The sequence below is a fragment of the Mesocricetus auratus genome, unplaced genomic scaffold, assembly GCF_017639785.1.
Source record: "Mesocricetus auratus isolate SY011 unplaced genomic scaffold, BCM_Maur_2.0 Super-Scaffold_100015, whole genome shotgun sequence".
Lineage (NCBI taxonomy): Eukaryota > Metazoa > Chordata > Mammalia > Rodentia > Cricetidae > Mesocricetus > Mesocricetus auratus.
Window position 1 is genome coordinate 41,141,845 of NW_024429198.1, and position 14,905 is coordinate 41,156,749.

Genomic DNA, 14,905 nt, shown 5'->3' on the forward strand with positions numbered 1-14,905 from the left:
TATGGGCATGTTGCTAATACAGATGGCTGTGCTTGTAGGTGGGTGATACTGATGACTACTTTTGTCCTCTGGTAGAATATAAAGTGCTTCATACAGCTAATTAACACTTTCAGCAAAGTAGCTGGATACAAAAATCCTGAGAAAGAAATCAGGGGAATAAAAACTTTCACATTAGTCTCAAATATAGAATACATATGTGTAACTCAGCTAAGCATGTGAAAGATTTGTCTGATAAAAACTTCAAATCTTTGAATAAAGAAATTTAAGGAGATAGCATAAGATAGAAAGATCCCCGATGCTTATGGAAAGGTAGGATTTAACATAGTAAAAATGACCATCCTACCAAAAACAATCTATATTCAAACAATCCCCATCAAAATTCCAACATAATTCTTAGATCTCAAAAAGATGATTCTCAACTTCATATAGGAAAGGAAAACAACAAATAGAGGTTAAAAAAATCCTGAATAATAAAAGAATTTCTTGAGGTCTCACGAATAAAAATTTCAAGTTATACTAAAGCTATAATAATAAAAACAGCATGGTATTGGCACAAAAATAGACATATTGATCAATGGAATTGAATTGAAAACCTAGTCATAAATCCACATGCCAATGAACACTTGAATTTTTATAAAACCATAAATACACACTAGATAAAAGACATGATTTCCAAGAAAGAATTCTGGTCAATCTAGAAGCCTGAATGTAGAAGAATCCAAATAGATCCATATTTATCACCGTGAACAAAACCCAATTCAAAATAGATCAAAGATCTCAACATAAAACCACACTGAACCTGCTAGAAAGTTGGAGAATAAGCTTGAATTCATTTGTACTCATGTGCAGAAGTCATGCTGAAAAACACACCATTGACACAGGCAGTAAAATCAACAATTAATAAATGGGACCTCATGAAACTGAAAAGCTTCTATATGGCAAAGGACACAGTCACTCATACAATATGATGGTATAGAGAAAGGGAAAAGATTTTGCCAACTTCACATCTGATAGATGACAAATATCCAAAGTATGTAAAGAACTCAAGAAAGTAGATATCAAAAAAACAAGTAAACCAAGTAAAAACAAGGTACAAATCTAAAATCAGAATTCTCTTTGTACCTGTTGTTTTTTTATTTAAATTAGAAACAAGCTTGGTTCTCATATCAATCCCAGCTCCCTCTCACTCCCCTCCTCCCCCGAAACTCTCCCAACCCTCCACTCAATCCCAACTCCACTCTCCAGGGAGGGTGAGGCCCTTCATGGGGTTCTCCAAAGTCTGTTATATCGTTCTGGGGCAGGGACTAGGCCCTCCCCCATTTGTCCAGGCTGAGAGAGCATGCATCCATGTGGTATATGCTCCCAAAGTCCATTTGGATGCCAGGGATAAATACTGATCTATTGCCTGAGGTTCCAAAGAATGCCAAGACCTCCTCACTGACACCCACATTCAGGGGATCTGGATCAGTCCCATGCTGGCCTCTCAGCTATCAGTCTGGGTTCCATGAACTTCCCCTTGTTCAAGTCAGCTGTTTCTGTGGGTTTCACCAGCCGGATCTTGACCCCTTTGCTCATCGCTCCTCCCTTTCTGCAACTGGTTTCTAGGAGTTCAGTTTAGTGTTTAGCTGTGGGTGTCTGCCTCTGCTTCCATAAACCACTGGATGGAGGCTCTAGGATAGAATACAAGGTAATCATCAGTCACATTATCAGGGAAGGTCATTGAAGGCAGCCTCTCCACTATTGGTTATATTGCCAGTTAGTGTCATCCTTGTAGAACTCTGGAAATCTCACTAGTGTCATATCTCTCCTCAAACCTATAATGGCTCCCTCTTTTATGGTATCTCTCACCCTGCTCTCCTCTATTCTTCCCCCGACTCAACCTTCCTGCTTACCCATGTCCTCCTCCCCCTTCCTCTTCAACCTCTTTCTCCCAGATCCCTCTCACCTCCACCACCCCAGGCTCGCATTCCCCTCAGGCAATCCTGTACTGTTCCACTTGTCTGGGGTACCATGCATATCTCTCTTAGGGTCCTCCCTGTTTCCTAGACTCTCTGGCAGTGGGCTTGTAGGCTGGCACTCCCCTGTTTCATGTCTAAAATTCTCAATGCAGCAAAGGCAAACGGTCAAGAAACACTTAAGGAATTGTTCAACATCCTTAACCATCAGGGGAATGCAAATAAACCTACTCCGAGATTCTATCTCACAACTGTCAGAATGGCTAAGACCAATAACACAACGGACAAGTCATGTCATGCTGGTGAGGGCGTGGAATAAAAGGGACACCCATCCGTTGCTGGTGGGAGTACAAACTTTTACAGCTAATGTGGAAACCAGTATGGTGGTTCTTCATAAAGGTTCAATTTGATCTACAAAATAGTGTGGATGCTAGGAGTGGGCTGGGGCAATGGGAACTGGGACTGAAGGTTCGGGTGGGGAGGGCAATGGGAGACAGGGTCGAGAGAGGGAATATCGGGATGAACAGCTGGAACTGAGGGGCATTTGAGCCTCTGAATAGAATACGAGTGCAATGGAAACTTCCTAAAATACATGAAGATAATCCTAAGGAAGCTTCTAAGTAACAAAGGAGACGTATTCCCAACTGGCCTCTCTTGTATCAAATGAAGCTTCCAGTACCAGGAACCATCCAATGAGCTGTTGGCCAAAAAAGTTCTCATAGAAGTCCCCAAACAACCCAGTCTTTTGCCCAGACTCTCCTCTCCTCTGCTCCCCACTTCCCTGCTGTTTCATACCTGCCATCTCTCACTCCGTTTAACCTGTTCCGTACTATCATTTACTTTCTTCCATCATACCAGCCACTCTGTTCTATGTGTCACTGCCTTGAATCCAACCCCCATCCCTTACATATTTTCTGACTTCTATTTATATTCCAATTGAAATAAACATATATAAATTTTCAAAGCTAGCACTCTATGAGAGACAATATAAATTATAGGAACTAAATATATAGGTGATAATGACATAGTGGTGAAACTGTGTGAAGAAGTCTTCCATTTCAATACCATATTCAGTGTTGCTAGGATATCTGTACACCCCATATTAATCACAGATTCAACTTCATCCTGGTCACAATCCTGTGCATGTTTTATGGGCATAGAAGTTCTCAAAAAACTGAACTGTTATGCAAGTATAAGACTGAAAAATTGCCAATGTGACTTTGAACAAGAAGTCAAAATTTGAGGATTTCTACTTCTGATTTCAAAATTTTGAGAACTGCATCAAATAAGAACATTTGGTATCAGCCCAAGAGTAAATGTGTGGATATGCCAAATGCATAGAGAACCCAGACATCAACTCTTAGTTTATCATCAGTTGATTTTCAACATAAGTGCCAAAATAATTAAATAGAAAAATGGCATTTCTAACAAATCATGACAGGGCAACTGAAAATCCACCTGTAAGAAAAAATTTGGAGAGCTTCCTGATAACACACAAAGCTCAGCTCAAAATTAACCCAAGGCTTCAACATCAGAGATAAGTATTTTAGCATAAAAGAATCTGACTGTTATTTTTACTGATCAATTATTTCTTAGATATTATTTCAAAAACATAGGTACACAAGGAAAAAAGAGATAAACTTCATTAAAATTAATAAAAATATTCTTTCAAATTATCAAGAAAGTGACAAAAGTAGAATGTAAGAAAATATTTGTAAATTATATATTCAATAAGGGACTTGTACAAAGAAAATATTAAACTTTTAAAACACATTATTAAAGGACAAATAATAAAATTCAAGAATAAAGAACTTGAATAGCCCTTTCTTCTAGAGTACATACAATTGGGCACTGGTCACATCATAAGATTTTGTCATCACTACTTATAAGGATAAGGGAAGTCGAGTGATGATTCAGCAGTGATTCTTTTATGCTGGATGGCTAGAATAAAATGGGTAGTGAGTTATGATGAAGAACATCTAAATTGGAATCCTTATACATGTTGATAGTAAGGCACAGTCATTTTTAAGAACAGTCTGGCCAATGTTTCCAGATACAAGAGATCACAGTATGGATAAGTATTATAAAACCTGACAATATAGGTTTTAGGGATTGACACAGCATATTTTATTAATTATATTTATATTTAGGGTTATTCTGACTGAACTGAAAGGTTACTGATGATATGATAATCTACAAAAGAGATTACCATGTGAAGACTTCCTTTGAGGGGATGACAAATGGAATCAAGTAAAAGACAACTGTAACATTCCACACCAGATATTGTTCTTGTTTATAACAAGATGTGAGTTCTTATAAAATATTAGCCTAGGAGATGGGTAGATGGGTCAGTGATTAATAGTACTTGTTCTTGCAGGGAACCAAATTTTGATTCCCAGCATCCATATTTTGGTTTACAAACATCTGTAACTCCAGTTCCAGGAGATCTGACTCCCTTTTTTGACATCTGTAGGCACAAGACATGTATATACATGATGTAAATACAAACATGTAGGCCAAAACACTCATATACATAAAATAAAATAAATTAAAATCTTTATAAACAAAATGAAAGAACAAATATAAGTCACCTTTATGCTTTTGCTACTGTCTTGGATTTGTATTCCTGTGATAAAGACCATCACCAAAAGCAGCTTGAGAAGGGAAGTGTTTATTTCATCTTACAACTCTTGGGTCACAACCCATTACTTAGGGAAGTCAGGACATAACCCAAGGCAAGAACTGGGAGTTAAGAACTGAAGCAGGAGCTGCGGAAGAAGGCTGATCACTGGCTTGCTTCTTACACACCCCAAGATTACTTGTCTTTGGATGGTAGCAACCACAGTAGGATGGGCCTTTCCACATCATGAGACTGGCCCACAGAATTAACTCATCAGGGCTTATAGGGGCTCATAGAGACTGAAGCAACATAGACTCTATATGGGTCAGAGCTAAGTTCTTTGCATAAACCTTATGGTTGTTGAGCTTGCTGTTCTTGTGGAACTCCCAATAGTAGAAACTGACCATGTCTCTGACTCTTTTGCCTGTGCTTGGGACCCTTTTCCTCCTACTGCATTGCCTTGTCCAGCCTCCATATGAGGTTTATGCCTAGTCTTATTGTAACTTATTAGATCATATACAGTGGATATCCCTGGGAGGCCTGCTCTGTTGTTTGTGTTTGTTTTTGTTTTAAGGGAAACAGAAGAGGAATGGGAGGAGTGGAGGGAGGGGATAGTTCAGTTAAATATATGAGAGAATAAAAGAAAAAATGCCTACTAAAAAATCTGTAGCCAACCGTCTTCTCAGATGTTAAGCTTGTATCAAGTTGACAAAAGTCAGCCATGATAGTTACTAACTTAGCAATTTTAAATTATAGCCCAGCATACCAGAGAATTATTTCTGGATATCAAGTACCTACTCACTGGTAACAAATTTAATAAAACACTGTATTCTTCACCGTGTCTTAGGATTTCTATTGCTGTGAAAAGACACTATGACCATGGTAACTCTTAACTGGGGTGGCACCTTGCAGTTCAGAGGTTAAGCCCATTAGCATCATGGTGGGAAGCAAAGTGGCATGCAGGTAGAGAAGGAGCTGAGAGTTCTATCATCTTGACGCATAGCAACAGGAAGTAGTCTGAGACACTGGGTTGAGCATATATGGTTCCTCGAAGAGGACTTCTACAGTGGCACACATCTAACAAGGCCACACTTACTACAACAAAGCCACACCTCATAACAATGCCACTTCCTTTGGGGACCATTTTCTTTCAAACCACCGCAAATCTCTAAATTCCATGTAAAAATCATTGTTGTATAAGAACTTTGACAAATGTTTTATGTTTACTGGGAATTTCAGACTTCTATGTAATGATAGAAGACAAGATACACTGAAGTCTCCAGTGCAACATTTCTAACTTTATATGCTTTCATGTGTAATATCATATTATCTGCATATAAAAGACACTTAGACTTTTACCTTTCTGATTTGTATCCCCTTGATCTCTTTCAGTTGCATTATTGTTATAACCAAGGCTTAAAATACTATATTGAATAGTTATGACAAGAGTGAACATCCTTGTCCTATCACTGATTTTGATGGAAATACTTTTTCTCTCCATTTAGAATGATGTTAGTGGTGGACTTGTTGTAAATCGCCTCTGTTATGTTGAATGTTGTGCTTCATATCCTTAATCTGTTTATGACTTTTTATCATGAAGGCCTGTTGGATTTTGTCAAAGGCATTTTCTGTATTTAAAGGCATCATCACATGGTTTCTGTCATTTATCTATTTGTGTGATAGATTATAAATTAAGTATGTTGCACCATTGCTGCATCTCTGGAATAAAACTGACCTGGTGTGGTAAGTAATCTTTTTGAATTCTTGAATTCACTTTGCAAGTATTTTTTGATTGTTTTTGCTCCTATGGTCATAAATCTTAAGAGACATTTGTATTTTCATCTTTTGTTGATTATTTTTCTGGCTTTGGCATCAAGGTAGTGCTGGCTTCATGAAATGACTTTGGAAAGACTTCTTTGATTTCTGTTCTTCATAATATTTTGAAGAGGATTGCTGTTGTTTCTTTCTTCTTTGAAGGTCCAGTAAAATTCTTCACTGCATCCATCTCTCCCATATGTTATGGTTTATTTAAATTACTTACTTAATCTTGATGTAGTTTTGGTAGATCACATATAGAGAGATGCACTTATGTCTTTGAGTTTTTCCATTTTGTGGAATAAAGTTAAACCACTTTAAAAATATTAACTGACTTTATGCATCTGTGTGTGTGCACCTGAGTGTATTATGTGAACCACAAGCATGCAGGGTAATGCATCCAGAAGAAGGCATTCTATCCTATGAAACTGGAGTTATAAGCAGTTGCTAACTACCTGATATGGGTGCTAGGAACTGAACATGAGTCCTCTGCAAGAGAAGCAAGTGATCTCAACTATAGGAGCATCTCTTCAGCCTCAAGGTTCAACCATTGTAAGTTCATAGTCAAACACTAATTTAAAATAACAAGACAAATTTAAAAATAGCTAAGGTATGAGAATGTTGTGAATTAATTTTAATATTGTTGTCATAGAAATAAATATACAAGTGGTAATAAGGCTTATGAACTTGAGTGATACAAGTATCTGATATTTGGATACTAATTTACCATATTATCTCAGTATTCTTTTTTTATTTACTATGTTATATGGTTTTTATTTACTATGTTACAGTAAATTTGAATTTGTAAAACAAATATTTTCTTTTGCTAACTTTAAAATAATGTTTTATTTAGTTACTTAAGTGGGCACATTTATTATTTAGGCATGACATTTCATCTATTTACAACATCAAGACATTGCAACTGATTACAACTCCACGACCAAACTTCTGCTTTTACCCCAGCTCACCTCCTTTTAAGGCTGGGTTTGTGCCTCTATGGCTTCCCTATTTTTATACACTCACCATGGAACTTAACATATGGTTATTTGAGAACCCTATTCTCTTTCCATCAGAAACTTTAGTGGTGACTTCCAATCAGCTCTGGCTGCCAACTTTGCTTTCTCAGAGGACGATACTTCATAGATGTCACCTACAGCACCCTGTTTCCTGTTGTGACAAACTACGGCCTGAGAATAACCTTTGTCCTGATGAGGCAATCAGCCACTTACCTCTCTGAACTTTAAGACTATGATAAAATGTTCAGGAACTTTATTAAATTGTAAACTCCCTGTATCAGCAACTTTCAAACCATGTGCTTTCTGAAGGTCTGGTTATCCTAACAGTAACTGGAGCAAAAGTTTTGTTGGCATGTCATTAGAGCCAGGAGATATCAGTCACCACAAGTCAGGAGTGAATTCTGCATAGAATTATTTCCTCATCATACTCACCATCATTACCATGGTTATTGTCATTAATAAGATAAATTAATCATGCATGTGCTGTTTCAAAGAAAATGCTTGAATTTCATATTCAGATAACACCTCATGGTATGTACTTATGTGTAATAAAACTGAGGAGTACTTTGCCTGTTTAAATTAAATACAGTGAGGAGGCCCATGCAATCTATTGAGCCTTGAGCAGTAGATCAGTATTCATCCCGAGTATACACATGGACTTTGGACTCCCATCCAACAATGTGACATGCACTCTCACCCTGAACTCTTGGGGGAGAGTCTAGGCCCTGCCCTGGATGAAATAACAGACTATGGACACCCCATGGAGGACCTCACCCTCCCTGGGGAAATGAGGGGATAATGGGGGGATTGGAGGGAGGGCACGGGAGGAGGGGAGGGAAACGGAGAGGGACCTGGAACTGACTTGTGAAGCAACCTTGTTTCTAATCTAAATTTAAACTTAAAAATAAATAATAAATAATAAATAATAAAAAAATTAAATACAAATTATTGTGATAATGCTGATAGGTGAGCAATTTCTTTTAATTATATATTAAGAATAAGTAGCACATACACAAATAAAATCTGCTTCAACTTTAAATATTCTCTGATATTGTAGGGTGCTTTAACATTTGGTACTTAAACACACACTGGTTTTTAGTTCCTTTAAAAATTAGAATTATTTATATGGCTCATGATTTTAGTTTTAACTGAGTTTATATGAGTATCTACCTTCTTCTTTCTAGTGAGTTTTCTTTACGCACATTTCTCTTTTAAATGAGCTTTGAATTTTTGTTTTAAAAAGTAGTTACATTTTAATAAATGAAGTTGTTTTCCCAAAACAGATGTCATCTTATAGTTTTAATTAAGAAAATAAATCTCTGTTTTATGTTCCCCCAAATGTGATGACTTCACTTCCCAATGAACATTGAATTGCTACATTTCAGAGCAATATTACTCTTAAAACTATCACATTTTGAGTAATAAGAAAATCTTTTTATCTGCATGAAAATAAATGTATATTAATAAGCACCATGTTAACACATAGATTCAGATGGAAATATGAAGGCATCAAGTAATGAGGCAGTGCTCTCCATTCAGTGTGAGACAGGAATTGCTTGAATTGAGGTGCCCAGACAAATCATTAAATGATATTTTATTCATCTTATTATAAAAAAGAAGTCATTTAGGAATCTTTTAAATTTTACTCTCCAATAGTCATATTTGATTCAACAACTTAAAAACAGGTTTTTTTTTTTGTTTTACGAGACAGTGTTTCTCTGTATTGCTTTGGAGGCTGTTGGTCCAGCCTGGCCTCGAACTCACAGAGATCTGCCTGCCTCTGCCTCCCTAGTGCTGGGATTAAAGGCGTGCGCCACCACCGCCAGGCTTGAAAACAGTTTTTTAAATGTATAAATATTTTGAGAGTTTTATCGTTTAAGACTCCTTAATTTCAGTACAAAACAAAAGGAATACTATTTACATTTATTAAAACAGATGAGCAATATAAGGAAAGGGAATTCTACCTAGCTAATCCAGGTGACATGATTCCTAGACACGAAAACAGGAAACTGAACAATTAGCAAATTCTTCCAAACTGAGCCCCAACCCATATTTTTTTTGACAGAAAGTCAAGTTGAACATTACCCCCGGCATCTGTTTACAAACCTATGTGGGCTTTGATACTCAGCAAGCTTCAGAGTGACACTGTTCAGTCATCAATCTGAAATCTCAGCTATATGCAACTTTACAGAGGAAGTGTTGCTCACCTGTGGTTTAAACTGGACAGTTTTCAAACTCAGTACCTCATACTTGGAAACCTATCTCCCCATCTCAGAGAGACAGTTTCAGTAACATAGACTTCCAGGCTAGCATACTATTCCAACATCAAAAGTCGTGATACTTGTGTGTTAATGAAAAAAACTTTTAATACTTAGTGTTGATTAATTTTCTGGTATATTTTACTTGTTTAATACACACACACACACACTCAGAGAGAGAGAGAGAGAGAGAGAGAGAGAGAGAGAGAGAGAGAGAGAGAGAGAGAGAGAGAGAGAGAGAAAGAGTACTTATAATTTGTGGATATGTTTCAATCCTTCATGCTAGCATACCATTTTATACAGTTTTGATCCTTTTAAATTTACCAAAAGATATTATTACATTGGATCTGGAAGACTAATTATAGAAGTGTGATAAAGGCTGATGAGTCTGAACATTTGCTTCCCAGCTAGTGACACTATTTTGGAGGGTTGTCAAACCTTTAGGAGGCAGAGCCTTGCTAAAGGAAGCAAGTCAACAGGGATGGGACTTGAGGTTTGGTAGATTCACATTACTCCCTGTCTATTCTCTACTTCCTGGCTACAGACACAATGTGGTCAGACATCTGCCTTCTTGTCTTCTCTACCACAATGAACTGTTCTGTCTTATAAGCAAAGATAAACTTTTAGCCTCCAACTTGCTTTTGTTGGGTATTTGGCCATGAGAGAAGTAACTGATGTGCTGGGATAACCTGACCTTTATAATAATAATGATCTTATCATGCTTAATATGGGTTGTTTAAAATGAAGTTTATCCATATAGTTACTACAGTTTTCTTTTGGTTGGTGCTTTCAGGGTATAGCTTCTATTATCACAGTTTTGGTACATGTCTGCCATTGTATTCAAATATCTTCCCCAAACAAAATGACAATCTAAAGAATGCCTAAAGGCATTCGAACTTGATGTCCTGCCCAATATGTTTTATGTTTGAATTTAGCATACCACTGTTATCTTCTATTTCTTTTGTGTTCTTTTTCATCTCCTTTATCATGTCATGCCTGGTATGTTTCTTATTTCTTTTGAAATTCTATCTCTTATTTGCTATGTTTATACTTTGGCTCCTGTTGCCTTTATGATATGTCTGACATATCACAGATAACCTCCAATTACTATTACATCAGTGTTGCTTGTCTTTCTAAATTATGGATGTTTTCAGTATCCTGCCATTGATATAATGTAGAATATTAACATGAATAAAGAATTGACTCCCACAAGGACTGAGGTCAACTCTGTCTTTCTTTTACTTTCTTATGAATATTAAGTTTTCCATATTGTGTTATCACTCAGCCAAAAAACTCATACTCTGTCACTGACTAGCATAATACAATTCCTTTACTTCCAAAGAATGTTAAAGAAAAAATTTTCCATTCTTTAGGCAGCATGTACAGCTTTGGGAGAAAACCATGAACTTTCTATATATGTGAAATGAGTTTTCCACTACTAAGATATTAAACAAAACTTTGCAAGCAGAATTTACTAATTTTGTTCCCATTTGGCTAATTAAGTCTCTTTAAGTTATCAAATTGCTAAACAACATTTTTCAGAATGCTTAAAGCCTGTAAGTTTTTATATTTTGTTATGTTACAATTTAGTTTGTTAGTTTCACATAAATTCAGGTTTATTGAAGTATCTGTGTGTTACATTATGACAAGAAGCACAAATGGAAAATGTGTTACTTTTACAGACTCTCCCAAAGGGTATATGTTTATAGTTTGCCTCTTTAAAGGAAATTGCTATTCATATAGTATAAATTTATTTATTTGTTTTATTTATTATTATTGATCATATATTCATGCATTTATGAGTGTGTGTGTATGTGTGTGTGTGTGTGTGTGTGTGTGTGTGTGTGTAGGCTCATATGCCACAGCCTGCATATCTGTGAAATCTATTTTCCCTTTTCATCTTCAATAGGTCTAGAGGAATGAATCCAGGCTTGGTTTTATAACTATGGGTGAGGAACACCTGAGTTTGAACTACCAGATCACATCAATGTGGAAGGAGAAGACAGGCTCTACAACGTTTTGTTGGGGTAAATGTAAATAGATTGTGAAGAATTCAATGAATTGAACTTTATCTACAAGATTTTCAATAAAAATTTATTAAGAGTCACAGTTGTGGGTACTAAGAAAATTGTGAATAAGAATATTTCAGATGAAATTAGGTTAAGAAAATACAGACAGAAACTGTGACACAAGGCCAGTACTAATACTGTATCCAAATGCTGAGTTGAAATAAAAGCAAAAACTTGACATATCTTCCTTGATTAAAATTTGTGATTAAAGATTAGCCCCCAAATTTTCATCACTTTTTTAGCTTACCATGTCTTATAGTACAATATTATAGAACATATATTTAAGGAAGCATCCATGGATCCTGCTCTCAGAAAAGTTTTCCATAGGATTTGGTGTAGGAAAAGAAGTCATGCTTCATGAAAGAAATATTGATAAAATATTTTGGAAATCTATGAAACACAGATGCTGTCTGATGGTGATTCTAACAGGAAAGCTTCGGGGAGTAGACACTTGAATTTCTTCAAAATGATAGAGAGGAGATATATAAGGTTGCACAGCCATGCAAAAACTTACAACAAACCAAGGTCTCTACAAACAGTAGATAACAGACTATCCTCACATTACAAAAAAAATGAGCTAGAACACTAAAATAATTTAAAACCTGGGTGGTGGTGGCAACACATATCTTTAATCCCAGCACTGGAGAAGCAGAAGGTGAATCTTTGTGAGTTTGAGGTCAGTCTGGTTTACAGAGTGAGTTCCAGGACAGCTAGCACTACACACGGAGAAAACCTGTCTCCAAAAACCAAAAAAGAGAATACAATTAAAGTTAAGGGAAAACAAGAAGAAGGAGAAGGAGGAAAAGGAAAAGGAGAAGGAAGAGGAGGAGAAGAAGGTGGAGGAGGAGGAGGAGGAGAAGAAGAAGAAGAAGAAGAAGAAGAAGAAGAAGAAGAAGAAGAAGAAGAAGAAGAAGAAGAAGGAGAAGGAGAAGGAGAAGGAGAAGGAGAAGGAGAAGGAGAAGGAGAAGGAGAAGGAGAAGGAGAAGGAGAAGGAGAAGGAGAAGCAGGAGGAGGAGGAGGAGGAGGAGGAGGAGGAGGAAGAGGAGGAAGAGGAGGAAGAGGAGGAAGAGGAGGAGGAGGAGGAGGAGGAGGAGGAAGAAGAAGAAGAAGAAGAAGAAGAAGAAGAAGAAGAAGAAGAAGAAGAAGAAGAAGAAGAAGAAGAAGAAGAAGAAGAAGAAGAAGAAGAAGAATGTCGTGAAGAGTTGGACTTGATTCATACTGAGTCAGGCAGTGGCAGGATAAAAGTTTATTTTAGGAAATGATGCAATCTGTCATGTGGAATCAGTGTAAAAGATGCAGAAGCTGGTAGACTGATGCCCCACTCACTTCCTTGCTTTTTTGTTGTAAGCAGTTTAAACCGCATTAGAATGCATAATGATCACATTACTTGATTTTAAATAAAAACAAATAAAATATAGAGCTATAGAGATGTTTTATTGTTCTGTAAGGATGTCCTACATAAATTCCAAAGATGCTCCAAATGATTTTCCGTTCCCTACATCACTATCCATTGGAAACATTGCCACAGGACAATCACCAGAGCAAGAATATGAGCACCCTAATCAAGGCAGATAAATTTCAAATCCATTTCAGTAACTTTTATACTTCTGCGCAGTTTCATCCGGCCATAAGACTATTCTTGCTGTCAAAGTGATAAATGAATCTCAATGCTACACATATTTATCATATATTGACTTAGTCATTATAATGTACTTTATCAGAACATTAATACAGCATGCAAATAAAGCTGCAGTAAGCACAAAATAGATTGACCCACACACTGGTAGGAACAAATAACTCATCAACATAAGAGCACATATTCACTGCTATTGTGTTCACTACTATGGGTGCCATATACAATACTTTTCCATATTCAAATGGCCCTGTTGATTATTTTCCAAGTGCAGTGTCCCTCCTCCCAGTTCACATAATCATGGGTCATTTGTTTTTCAAGCACAGATTGCATGCTCCAACACAATTCTTAGACTTTTTCATAAGATGGCATGATAACCTTAAATTCCTACATGGCAAGAATTAAATAAGCATCTTCTGATTGTTCCTTTGAAACTTGAGCAAAGCATTCAGTATGTCATTCCTATTCTTTTATTTGCACAATTTAAAATGGTTCTTTTAAAAAGAAGCAATATTTCTGTCCTATTATAAATCATAGATATAGAATTTAGAAACCAAATTTCTCCTGTGGATAATGCCATTACCCAATCTATAAATCAACGTTTTGCTTTTTTACTGGCCAAAATTAGACTGAACTTCACGAAATAAACTCAAACATTAGCAAAAACTTCAGCAGGAATTTTCTCATCTTTTTTAACCTATTCATTACTTTGTTGTATTTAATCCATCTCCTGGCTGTTGAGCTAGTAGGTTTCTGTATACCTCATATTTTTTGGTGTATGTCCACAGACCCTAGAAGATTATTTGATAATGAGTTTTGAATAGAGAACCATGGATGAGAGCAAAATTCATATCTCATATAAAACATGGTTCTATAAAACAAGAGAATTCGTAGAATCATGGTTAGGAATATTTTAGACTGAGTTTCTGTCCCACCTGGTCTCATAGGCCTTCAGTTCCAAAAAAGTACACAAAGGCTTATATTAATTATAAACTACTTGACTTGGCTCAGTCTTCTTTTTTGGCTAGCTCTCTCTTAATTATTAATCCATTTCTATTAATATGTGTATCTACACTTTGTCTTGGCTTACCAGTGATGCCTGACCCTCTTGCTCCCTCAGAAACTACATGGCATCTCTCTCTGGTGGCTCCTCTCCCCTTTCTTCTTCCCAGAATTCCCCTAGTCTGGTAACCCTGCCTATACTTCCTGCCTGGCTACTGACTGTAGCATGATGTATCTTGGCCCAGTTAGGTCCCACCACACTTCCCTGCCCCAAAATAGCACATGGTTGCTATATTAATTATGAAATTGTTGGCTGGTGACTATAGCTTCCTATTGGCTAGCTCTGTCTAAATTAACCCATTTTTAATAATCTAAGTATTTCCACAAGGTCTTCAATAGGAGAAACATATATCCACAGCATACAGAAAGACATCTCCAGTCAGGAACATGCCAAATAGAAGCAAATGCCACACTCATATACTGATATGTAAGAACTCAAACAGAATCAAGTGTGGCATCTGTGAACCAGTCCCATGG